Source organism: Syngnathoides biaculeatus, chromosome 19 (genome assembly GCF_019802595.1).
Source record: "Syngnathoides biaculeatus isolate LvHL_M chromosome 19, ASM1980259v1, whole genome shotgun sequence".
Lineage (NCBI taxonomy): Eukaryota > Metazoa > Chordata > Actinopteri > Syngnathiformes > Syngnathidae > Syngnathoides > Syngnathoides biaculeatus.
Genome location: NC_084658.1, coordinates 10,662,320 through 10,675,207, shown reverse-complemented (window position 1 = coordinate 10,675,207; position 12,888 = coordinate 10,662,320). Strand labels below are relative to the sequence as shown.

Here is a 12,888-nt window from a genome sequence, read left to right as displayed (position 1 = left end):
ACTCTAAGACTTTTTGAGTTAAATACTGTATTGTATTCTGTGGGATTTGCATGTTCTCCCCATTTCGTCCAGTTACTCTGGCTACCTGCCACAATCCCCAAACATGCGTATGAGTTTAATTGCCCGGTGTGAATATAACGATTGTTTTGTCTCTTTGTTCACTGTTACTGTCAGAAAACCAGCCCATGGTGCACTGTGCCTCCCCCGTCCTGCCCATAGTCAGCTGGTTAATCTGAAACCGCATCCCTAATGCGGACAAGCAGAAAAGAAAATTGAGGGACCCCTTTGACCAATCTGTCGGTAAGAAAACCTGATGTTAAGAAGAATGGATGACGGAAGGGTTCAGATCAAAGCCTGCAAAGTAAAGTGTTTACACGCAACACAACTTAGGACGACAACATCAGGTTCACCAGGGGAGGACATCAAACAGAACACATTGCCGTTTTTGGTGTGCAAATTCAGGAAGGCAAAGGATGAAAGCCTCGATATTGCAATCTCCAGAAAACCTAGCCAAACAGACCAATACCTTTTCTTTGACTTCACACTAATACAAGTTAAGGGTTCTCAATATCCTTCAAGATAGAACAAAAAAGATCCCAGTCAAGCCAACGGAAGACAGATCACATCAGGAAAGTTCTACTGGAAGGTATCCTGACCAGGTATTTGGCAAATCTGCCAGGAGAAGAGTCTTTACACCCAGTCCTTGAGATGGAAAAAAAAACAAAAAAAAAAAACAATGTGGAATGTTTTGGGTTTTTTTTTTCATGAGGCGGGTTTGTCCGAGAAACTGGAAATAATTTCCCCCAAAAGTTTGCAGTGCACTTCAAACCCAGCTACAACAAAAGCCAGTTCATCACAAGGACAAAATCCCTAGAAACAAACTGAGGGGTTGTTTATGCTGTGGAGTGCAGACGAATCACACAAAAAGATTTGAGAGCGTAAATATTCAATGGGTTTATTATTTCCTGCCCACTTCCTGAACAGATCGAGGAGGGAAAAAAAAAATACCCAACACACTGCACCTTAATCACTCAGAATCTCAGCAATTCCTTTCGAGAGATGATGTGAGATCTTATATAATTCAGCTCGAAAACATTTTATTTTTGAAATGGTTTATTATTATTACTATGAATCTTTATCTCTTTTAATCTTTAATATTTATGGGTAGGAGTTTTTAACAATGCTGACAGTTACAGCGCAAATAAAGTTAAGATATATGATCCCAAAAAGCCAAAGGAAAGCCGAACACGCTGCGGAACCCCTTTGATGTTGGCTATTGAAGCCAATTGAGGTCCAAGTGATATGCCGATGATAAAATCCTTTTTTTAGTTCTATGCTATTGGACTTACCTTCACCCAGTCCATTGTGTTTGCACTTGGGAAAAGCTATTCCAAAGAGTGAAGGGGAGAAAAAAAAATGAGCGTCCAAAGTTAATCGTCTGACTGAGGTCGACTAAAGTTTTCAGTGACGTCGAAATTTTGATGTATGTACCATCACCGATTTACTTCCAATATTTTTGCCATGAACAGAATCTCATTGCCAATGTTAATTTATTCTCTTTGTCCGTAGATTAGCATCTGTTTGACTACGTTTTGTAGGTCAAGAGTAAAAGAGAATAAAATGTGCCCAGGTGCTATTGCTTGTATCTTGTGTATTTACATTTCAAGTGCCGCATATTTGACACTACTGTGTTCACGTTCACTGAACACATTAAACAATGTGGGTTTTATCCAACGCTTGCATTTATGATGCAGCCACAGTGGCAGGCGTAGGATTCATCGTGGCTTTATATCTTGGTTCGGAAGCGGCCTGATTCTGATCTGACTTTATCCGATTTCATGCATTGTTTCCCTCTTCTCTCTGGCAGTCTGCCATTATGTGGAGCATGATAGGTCTTTCACAATAAGAAGCTTTTATTTTTTCCAGGGAACTTCGAAATTAACACCACATATGGAATGATTTATTATTATTATTTTACTCTGTTATTATTACCATTAATATTTTTAACTTTAAAATCGATTTAGTTCAATGGGGAACGTTGATTTGAGATCCAGGTGATGGGAGTTGGAAGTTGCTGTAAATCGCAGTAGAGTTAGTCATAAGCCAAAGGTTTGTGTAGCATCCTTTCTTCTCAATAATCATCTTATAGATACGTGTATTCAAAGAACAAAGCCTTAATTGGTGTGTTCACGCTTCATGCTTTTGAATCTGATACTGCTTCCCCAACAGATGGCCCCAAATAAAACTGCACTTCCAACAACAACAGAAGGTAAGAAAACCAGAATTCCCCCCCTCCCAAAAAAAGTTTCTTTTTTTTTTGTCACTCACAACAGCCTCAAACTGCCTGTTGCCAAGGTGACACCACCTTGCACAATAAAAATGAGCCTTATTTTTTTTTCTTCTCTACAGTCTATTGCAATCTGATTATTTGTCTGTGACTCCATTGCCTGCTTCAGACTAAGCACTAATATACCGTACACAGTTTTCTCATTTTATTAAGTGATTATTCTACGTGCCAATGTTTGCATTTTCTCTGAAACTTCTGAAACCAACCAAAGTGGCCAAAACTCCCGTAATGTAATCAGCATATATCATTGAACAGCGACAAAACAGAAGTAAACATCCATTTTCTGTACTGCACTGGCCATTTTCTGGTGCCTGCTGAAGGGTTGTTGAGTGGATATGCCGACGTCATGCGTGAGGGCAGTCCGTTTTATCAAAATTAACACTTCTAAAAAATTAATAACTACAGCCATTAACACTTGTTGTCCCTGAACACTCTGCAAAAGCATTGCAGTTGGCATCTTTCAAAATGCAAAAACCCGCCCGAGGATGAATTATTTTGTAGTCTGCGGTTGAAGACTTCTCTGAATGATGGAAACTTCACCACAGCCAATGAAGCGGCCTTCGACTGTAAGAGACAGGGTGACCAGTAAAGCTGGAGCTGCATACCTATTAAAAAAAAAAAATAAAAATGCAAAACGTGTCGACAGGAAGCATGAGAGTAATAGAAGGAGACATAGAAGACAAAATTGCATTTTATGCTCAAAAGTTTTGCATCTTTTTGTGACAATTTTCCAAGTTTTCATCACAGCCCCCTTTAGTTTTTCTTTGTTCCGGGGGTGGGGGGGGGGGTGTTTGGTGTTAATTGACATCTGCTGAATCAAAGAAATATAACAACACTAACGTCCCATTTTTTCTGAAGGACTGAGCATCAGCCTGTGGATGGACACAAGCAGCAATTTTATCAACATTTTATAATTGTGGCTTTTGTGATTTTGTAATGTTTTGTTTTTCAGTCTTACTGACAACAATTAAGTTCCAGTGTTTGTGCGTCCATCTATTGATCCGCTTGACATGGTATTGCCCAATGGGGTACAGTCATTATTAAAAGTGCCAAAATTACATTACATGCAAACTACAGATAAGATTTTTGAACTCAGCAAACACTGAATTTTTTTCTAATGAAGCTTATGTTTTTTTTTGTCTTAACCCCCATGTTAAACAAAAACATTTTTAGTGCTTATAAAACAAGTCGGCATTGTACACCAGCACATCTTAACTAAGATGAAAGCTTTGAACGAAGTGGGTGTGCAGCTCAAGTGACGGTCAGAATAAATTATTGCAAGTCTGGCATAGAAATTTCAAGACAATAAAATGGCTCCGAATTCTGCGATAGGATAAGAGCACCTGTCATGACACTCATTGTAGAGACACCATTTCCAGAATGTAATTAGTTGTAAGGCACGTCACATCTATTTTATAAAGTACTAAGAGAGTTCCAGCCTTATACAGTAGGTACAATTGCAAGCCTTTAAAATTATATTCAAATTAAAAGAAACTTTTTCAGTCTTTTTTTTTTTTAACGAACAGAAAAATGCTGTCCTGGCCGTCAGAAAAGAGTTAGCAGTAGAGAATAAAAATAAAGAAGCTACTTGTATTCCAGCAGCGATAGCTCCTCCTGTCAAAATCTTCTTTTAGGCTTGAAATTATTTATAAATTGGGATTTGGTTGGGAGAATTACCATGAATTACCAGAAAGCAGAGAGAAACCCTTTAGGGCTTCTTTGGAACATTTCTGGCAGTCAACATTGTAGCGAAAGAAAAGAAAAAAAAATACACTTTTTAAACAAAAATGAGTCAACTCCAATGTCACAATTTCTAAAGATGATCCTGATCCTGAGATAGGCTTTGACATTTTGAAGGGAAGGGAATTTCTTCTTTTAAAAACACCGTGAGAATGTCATGGCAACAGGAAAGAAAAAAAAAAACAACAACTTTTTCCTCACTTTTAAAACTTTCCACAGATTGAGTTTGATTAAACGAAACAAAAACATGCACCAGACACGATAAAACTAACGTAACTTATAATTTATAGCTAAATTGATTGACAGCAATATCCAGAATAAGGATGGTGTGTACAAATATGCATACTTCTGGTTGCACAAATGCATATTTATTACATGTTATATTAGGAAGAGCTTAGTTCACACGCAGTGTGACTGCTATATGTTTATATAAAAAGGTAAATTACATGGGGTTTAAGTTAAGAGTTTATACATTTCCTTCTTAAGAAAAAGCATGCTGAGAAATGCTTTTGCTAGACCTTGCTGTGATGCCATGCCATTATCGCTTCATAACCAGGTCGCGAGCTTTCCTTTGAATATTTCCTCTTTCTTCTTCAAAGTGGAGCCTGTAGTGAGTCGTAATCATACTAACCTCGCCCATCAAAAAATGAGCAAAACATGTTGTTCTTTGTTTGAGTTCAAATCCACTTGAGAAATGGTAATCCTTTCTCAAGCACCGTTAAAATGATTTAGGATCTAGCACAGCTTGTGCAATAACAGTGTGAGTGAGTGTGAATGCAACTAAATAGCTGCGCTAACAGAATAGCTTATGCTACTTTGTAACAGCACATATATTTGCCTTACGGATTCATCCGAATCATCCAGAATTTCAAAATACTAGTTTTTGCAATCTAGTCTCAGTAGCTTTACATTGCACACAAACCAGTACGGGATATCGCGACAAGTCATTTGCAAATTTATAATTAGGATGCAGAGCATGACGGTGTACATGTTGAATCTTTGGTACAAATGACCCCGAAATATTGCAAATGACTGTTGTTTACATTGCTCTTTTGGTGTCACTTTGAGAACAGGGGTGCGAACGACACGCTATGATTTCAAAGGTTAATGCATGGTAGAAATAGAACACGAGTGGGTTTGATAATCACAGGCAAACAAGAGGCCGGTGATGCATCGCGTCAGCTGAGGACAAAACTGGGCGCTTGTCTGTCAAAGACGAGAGAGAGAGCAATCTGTTCAAACAAAAGTATTTGCTGCGTCTACACATTTTTACATATTCATATAAATGTCACATTTATTTGATGTGCTTATCTAATATGTTAGTTATTCATTCATTAAATGCTGTATATCAGAGAGACTTTAAAAGGGAATTCCACTGGTTTGCATTAACAATGTGTGTAATAGGTAATGTAATATGTACTCTATTTTGACAATCTGATGTTAAATCTTCTCTCATTTAATAGTGTTAGGGTTAATAAGGTTAATAAGGTATGTAATCGAACCTTTGGTGAGGCACCTTACACGTCACATCCGCGCACCAAAGTCATGTGACTCACGAAAATGGCAGCGCCCCTGAAAATTTGTAATTGTCATTAAAAATCTTCTTAAAACACCATTAAATGAGAGATGATTTAACATCACATTGTCAAAATAGAGTACATATTCCATTACCTATTGGATACATTGTTCATGCAAAGCACTGGATTTCCCCTTTAAAAAAAAAATGATCATGATTCTGCTATAAATTTGAACCTCTATGGGCTTCCTCTATGTGACATTCTGGAAGGAGGCACTCAACTATAATCTTGGCAGTTGGGTTTCATCCAAAATATTGTGGTCTAATCACATCATTTTAAGTCAACAAGTTGTTGGTAGGCCTATCGGACCTGGAGAAACAAAGGGATACTTGAACACATTCAGCACAAGCACCTGCTGGTTTCAAAAACAGCCCAATTCAATTGGCTGTGAATATGTGCCTGGACCAATAAAAATATAATTAGGTCGCCTTCAACTTTGTACTTGTGTTTTTCTGTATTTTTTAATTCAATTAGTTGGCTCTTTTGGTACGTTGCCAAGCTTTAGCTACCAGCTAAGGGAAAGTAACGCTGCAGGACCCCACCAAACATTGGACGTTTGGGCAGACATGTAACATGACAAAGCCCATACAAGCGTGATGATCTTTCTGTTTACATTTACAATTCTCCCCGACATGCATTATGCACTGCGGACCTATATTATATTTAACTCATACAGTGTCTTTCAAGATCCAAACAAATGACAAATGGGCTGAAGCAGAAGTCAGACAATTGAGGCCATCAAACGAAAGCTGTGGTTGAACGGAACATATTCCATCAAGGTAGATTTTGTTGCTGCTCATTGGAGCCTTTGTCAGTTTGTGAGTTACTTCTTCGATAGCGTGTCAAGGATCTTCTTTCCCTCCATTCGCCCTGAAATATTATCACACTCTTTTTCCTTTCCCTCGCACCTTACAGGGTTTGTAGCTGTGCTTGCACGCTTTTCGCTTGGTGACAAATGGAAAGCTCACTGAAACAGCTTTCACTTGTCAAGTCATGAACTTTTAGTTCAAAATATGTATGAGCTGTAAAAATAAAAACAGCCAATTTCGGGTCCGCAAAGAACCAACCACCAAAAGGCATCATTTTTGATCCATTGAGGACATTGAACCTCACAAGTTGCTCTGTGAGTGAGAAGTGTGTAAGTGAATGCATAATATAACTGGAAAGTACTGCGCACAATAGTACAAGCCGACTGTAAGTAAATTTTGTTCAGTGGACCTCTCCGACTGCACGTGTGTTTGAAAAATGCAGTAATGTGGATACGGTGTGTGCAGTCACGTCATGCGACATCAGTGAAATACTGTCATTTCCCTGACATTGTGGATTATTTATAGTCATTGTAGTTATTTCTATCATGCAATCTGATGGTCACCATCAATAATTCTCAGTCAGAAGATCACATTAAGTACACTACATGTCCCAGTTGGGAACCCATGCACAACCTTGTGCATGAACATGAACACATGGCAATACCGTTCCAGCTGACACTTAGTGTTTCGTATTTGAGCTGGTTTCTTGTCTCTTGTACTGACGTATGTCCTTGTATGTATCCGCTTCTTTTCCAACAGAGGTAATTCTGGAACTTTGTCAGCAATAATGTGTAACGCTTTCCTGAATTTGCAGCAAAACACAACAACTGTGCCAAAGTTGTAATTTGAGTACACGTAGCCAGTAAACATTCACTACTAATCAATTTTTTATGCATGTGTTTCTGCCTCTGCTCCAGGCTTCTATTCAAAAAAATGTGCCAACATGAACGATATAAATCTTTGAAGTTATGAATTTTATTTTGGAGATGTATAAATAAATCTTTGTCCATGCTTCAAGACAATCTCAAAATCTTGACCTTGAAAGTGTAAACACATCATTCATGCAAAGATTAGAAGTACGAATCAATTATTCCATATGGAATTTTTTTTTTGTCCTTGGAGGTTTGCATTATTACCAGATTGTCAGCATCCCTGAGAGATTGTCAACGTTTTTTTTTTTTTTTTTTTAAATCATTCCGCCAGCGCAGGGTGACACGATAGAAAGTTCATAAAAATTCATCGGAGGGATATGCCCTGTGGTATTGAGATACATGCAAAATACAATCGCTCAAATAGGACTATACAGTACAAGTCATAGCACCATGAATTATTGACGGCGTTGTCTCTTATTTCACATCTGCCGATTCCATATTTTTCCCTTGCCCAATTTTCAAATCCTACAGCTGACTCATCGAAAATCTGCTCTTTGGCGTATACACACAGATTCTTACACTTGCAATAATTCTCACCTTCATAGACTGCAGAAAAGGTGTAAAGCCTCTTTACAGAGGAATTATCATTGCCATGAGATTAGGAGACATCACTCTGGTTTGGCAACTCGTGCACATCGTTAAATGAAACACCCGGAATTATCAAATTAACTGTAAGAATTATGAACTGTCGGATTTCCCTGAAGCAACTCCACACATATTGTGTCGATTGAATAATTGTTACATTAAAAACTAAATTACACTAATCGCCTTTGGGAAGTGTGCAATTATCATCGTACACAACTGATTTTCCTTGGTTGAAAAATTCCAGCAGGAAACAATCAGCTGCATTGTTTCACCAAAAATATCTGACATGGTACAATACTGCGGGGAATTGCAACTACGGTAGTTGTTGTAAAAAACAAAAAAAAAGGTCAATTTGGATCCTGGTTACTGGCAAGGTACTCCTGAGCAAGGTCAAGTGATGACACTAAAGTAGAAGTTTTACTGCAATTTTTCAAACCAAAATCTGAATGTTAAAAGCTTTAAAAGCTTTATTCCCAAAATTCAGAAACCAACATCACAAAAAGATGCATAAATTGGAGACTGTTTTTTTATATGTGCCCTGTGATTGGCCGGCAACCAGTTCAGGGTGTTGCCCACCTCCCGCCCGAAGATAGCTGGGATAGGCTCCAGCACTTCTGTGACCCTTGCGCGGATAAGCAGCTCAGAAAATGGATGGATGGTGTGTTGCCAAATTACCCATTACCCTTTGATGCCTGTTTCAAAGTAAATATCAATGTGATGCTTCGCTTAGACTGCGAGCTTTGTAAAACTTGTCCTTTTATCTTGCTGCTTATTGTCGCAAACCCAAGAGAAGCATACACGACCAAAGGAAGCCATTGTTCCAGGCAGACAGTGTTGACAAGTCAGCGTAAGGATTTTAAAACATGCATGCAACAAATGTATACTTACATACAAAGAGACAGCTCGATAGATATTTTATTCATCTTTTGGGGGACGTGGAATAACGACGACGCTGATGCATGCTAATTTATATCTCCCAAGATAATGTCACCGTGACCTCTTTGTGACTTTAAAGGAGCAATAAACAAAGAGCAAGAAATTAACTTTAAATTACTGATTAGAAATGAGCCGTTCCCAGTTTAAAGGCTAAACATGATTGGCTTAACACATGTATCAAACTGTAGCTGCTTTAATGATGATGATGATGATTAGTGATGTCTGATGAATCTGTTCCCACTCAGGTGGGGGTGAATTGTGTTATTTTTATTTGATGAGACTTAATCATGTTAATCAATGAGCTTAAGAGTTTAGGGCGACATAAAGGAGAAACCCTTTTTTTCCAGATTTATTTTCCCTTCTTAATTTTCTGCAGGATCATACATGGCATGTAATGTGGAACAGCAGCCAGTGGGGCTGCACTGCAAACACACAGAAAAACACAATTTCGATTGAGGCAGGGGGTCCATCCATTTTTGGATAAAAATTAATCCATTAACAGCCGTCACTACCTGTTACAATTCGCCTGCAGGCATTTATAATTGCTTTGCGCTTTGCGTGGATTGCGCACATGCTTATGATTAAATGCTCAGTAGGCATTGATGGGAGTTAGCGATATTTGAAGGATTATTTTTACATCGAACCCCCAAGCGGTGCCAACAAGTAATTCCTAAAACTAATTGGTCAACAATTTGAATATTAGCTGTGGGCATTGACCTCCTGGTACAAAAAATGTCAACAACAACACACCGCGTTTAGTTAGTAGGAGATAATGTTGTGTAAAATGGCATTAACATGAATAAAGATGTTTTCTGACATTCTACCTTAGTATTTCTGTGATTGCAAGTGTAGGTCATGCACAATTGTTTCACCATTTCATTCGATGAAGTGTTTGTAATGAGCTTTGTCTTCATAGCTGAAGCCTCAACCTGAATTTACGTCAGCCAGGTGGCTCCTATGGGGCTTTAACGGGGTTATTTCATAATCATTGTTGCGCGTAACCAGCTGTTATGCAGCTAGTCGAATACTGTTTTAATTAAGGAGAATATGTAATTTAATCTGTTTGTGAGAAGCGTGCAGACAGAGTGGCTAATCAGGTAAAAAGGGGAGATTCCCACAAGGCTGGGGCTCTTTGTTTCTGAAAGCAAAGTGAGTGCTAAGAGTTGAAATAAATGAAGGTGTAGCTGCAACTGAGTAGTTAAGAATGCAACAAGAGACAGAGGGGTCCATGTCTGATCCCCACCAAATTGGCAAAGGGATACATATCGTATGGAGGAAAAACTATGTAAACACTTTGGAATTACCTGGATTTCTGTCATCATATTATCATTAATTCCATTTCCACGACATCAACCAAGTCCAACCCTCACACACACCCACATGCTGACCACAAGCTGTCCCAAGTCCAGGCCACAAACTCAGATCCTCTCCCTCCATTCACCTGACATAACCCCATGCCCGCTTCAGATTTGGAATCTGCAATTATATTCAATTCCATCTTTTCAAAATTGCCGACACATTAACGTCACTCTTGATTTTTTCCCTTTATTTATATTATGTTGCTACAATAAACAAACACAGTTCTTAAATTAATACCAAATGAGAAATTATAGAGTTCCATGTTTTCACTCAACAACTTGTAAACCTCACTGTGCAAGAGGAAATAAAAAATGTTAACCTTGAGATGTAAAAGCAGGCTGAATCTTGTTTGGTAGCAAAAACCTCACCCTAATATTTTCTATGGCTGCACATTATACTTACACAATGACTAGGAAGACATTTTGCAGAACTGCTTCTCATTATTTTATTATTCTTTGAATGCATGGTCTGAAAGTCTTTCTTGCGGTCCTGTTTTCAGTCATGTTCTCATCTCAGTCGGATTGAGGTCAGAACTTTGTCTGGGCCTCTCCGGTTGGTGCATTTTCTTTTGTTGAAATGATTCAGTTGATGATTTACTTCTGTCCTTGGGATTGTTGTCCTGTTGCATCACCCATGTTCCGTTAATCTTCAGTTGGCAGACATATATTCTAAACTTCTTCTGCAAAATTTCTTGATTATCATGTTTCAGTTTGTTTGTTTATTAATAATAGCAATGTATGATGGCCCATAACCACAAGCAGCCGTTAACCACGAACCCCTGTCTAAAACATCCGGCACTGTGCTGTTGCAGTCACAGTCGCTCCTAAGGAGAGTTGCAAAAGTTCTGACCCATTCGTCATTTACAGTGACTTACCATTTCTTAATGTAAGGTTTTGTGAGGGATGAGTCATATCTAGATCAAGATTTTCTTTTTTTTTTTTGTAAAACCCATTTTTTAATAGGGCAATCATTCAGAATTCCAAAGTGTTCCCATATTTTTCTTTGCAACAGATGGAGGCTGGTATTCAGCCCAACATATAATGGAAGGCTTTACAATTCTGACTGTGTCCTAAATTCCACTGACCCAGATCCAGTATCGTGTGCTTGCATTTTGTGAACGTCGTAAAACAGCTCCCGTGCACGCAGGCATTAAGTATAGGGAAGCAACTAAATGCTGCTACATCGTGAGGGTGACTGTGAAAACACTGACCTAAACAAGCATTATACTATACATTACATACCATTTTGTTTGCCCTGTACTGACTCGTAGGGCAGCCTCTATTACTCCATTGGACAGCGATTTTCCCATTTAATGTTCGGCCATCTCTGAGCTTTCGCACTAGCTCACCACAATTGAGTTATTTTGTCGGCTTTGTGAGCGTACAAACTGTACACCATTGATTCCTGGAAAGGACACGGCATGCTCGGGATGTCCGCTTAAACTGCTGTCATGGTGGCAATTTTTCAATGAATTCATTCGTGAGTAACACGCATAAACAGCATGCCGATGCGAACAGGGAGGAATGTCAAGGGAAACATCGAAGTGAGGTGCAATATGGGAAATCCACTAGGGAGGGGATGCGACACCATAAGGGATCAATCAAGACAAATCAGTCATGAGAACCATCCAAACAGCAAAAGTCTCCCAATAAAATCCTAGCATCTGACCTTGTGTCTTAACCCCCTTGTTAAACAAAAATGAGTGAATCAGATCATCCCCTGCATTACGTAAACGTGTGTTTGGACAGCCTCTAATACAAATAACCTGTTTTTCATTATTTAAAAACTACAAATGATTTTAATAATCATACAGCAGTTTAAATACACTACTAGTTTGTGTTCATTCCCAGTTATGGAAGGAAATGCAGGATGAAAGGCAGAAAATTGTTCTCGTTTGGTGGTTGTAATTCCGACTTTACCAATGAGTCACCATTCGTTATCAAATATTAACTCCGTGCATTCCAACTTCCATTCGAACTCATGTTACGCCGATGTTGTTGGAATGGAACGTCAAGAATCTCCTGGACAAAGACTGACAACTGGATTGAGGGCACAACTTTGCATCTCTGCAATTTTGATGTTGAGACTTCAGCGGGGATCAACGGCTGAAGTTAACAGTATATGCGAATCTTATTGGGACAAAAACAGGTACTTAACTTTTTTGACGACCCAATATTTTAGTAGCTAATTCAGACCACGACTATTTAAAAGATCAGAACAACTGTGAATAATAGGAAAATTCATCAACTTATTTCAGACGTGTGATGAGAAACATTCTTCTGCCTTACCTCTGTCCCTTGTCTTAATCCGATGACCAACGGTGAAGTGATGAGTTTGAAAAAAGATATCCAATGGAAGGATGTGATGCAACGAAATGAAAAGAAATCAAAGGCAATTGTATGATGCAATGTATTGAAAGAGCGAGCATAGATCAGAATCAGTTTATCAGACAGCGGATTGTTAAAACACCACTAATTGACACTTTCTGTACATTGGCAAACATTGTCACCAGTGCCTTTGACGTTTACATGGAATACAAACTACATTTCTCTCTTCTTTAATCTCCCTTCCAAGTCATTTCAGAAACTGCTTACTTTGAGAAC

At 38.6% G+C, this 12,888-nt stretch overlaps 1 long non-coding RNA gene across 1 annotated transcript in view; it reads right to left on the bottom strand.

Moving 5' to 3' along the window:
- Positions 1 to 12,664, bottom strand: part of LOC133492985 (uncharacterized) — a 41,777-nt gene extending 29,113 nt beyond the window's left edge. Inside the window, exon 1 of the long non-coding RNA XR_009792814.1 lies at positions 12,574 to 12,664. This is a non-coding gene — a long non-coding RNA (uncharacterized LOC133492985). The remainder of the gene's footprint in view (positions 1 to 12,573) is intronic.
- Between the last annotated feature and the right edge of the window lie 224 nt (positions 12,665 to 12,888).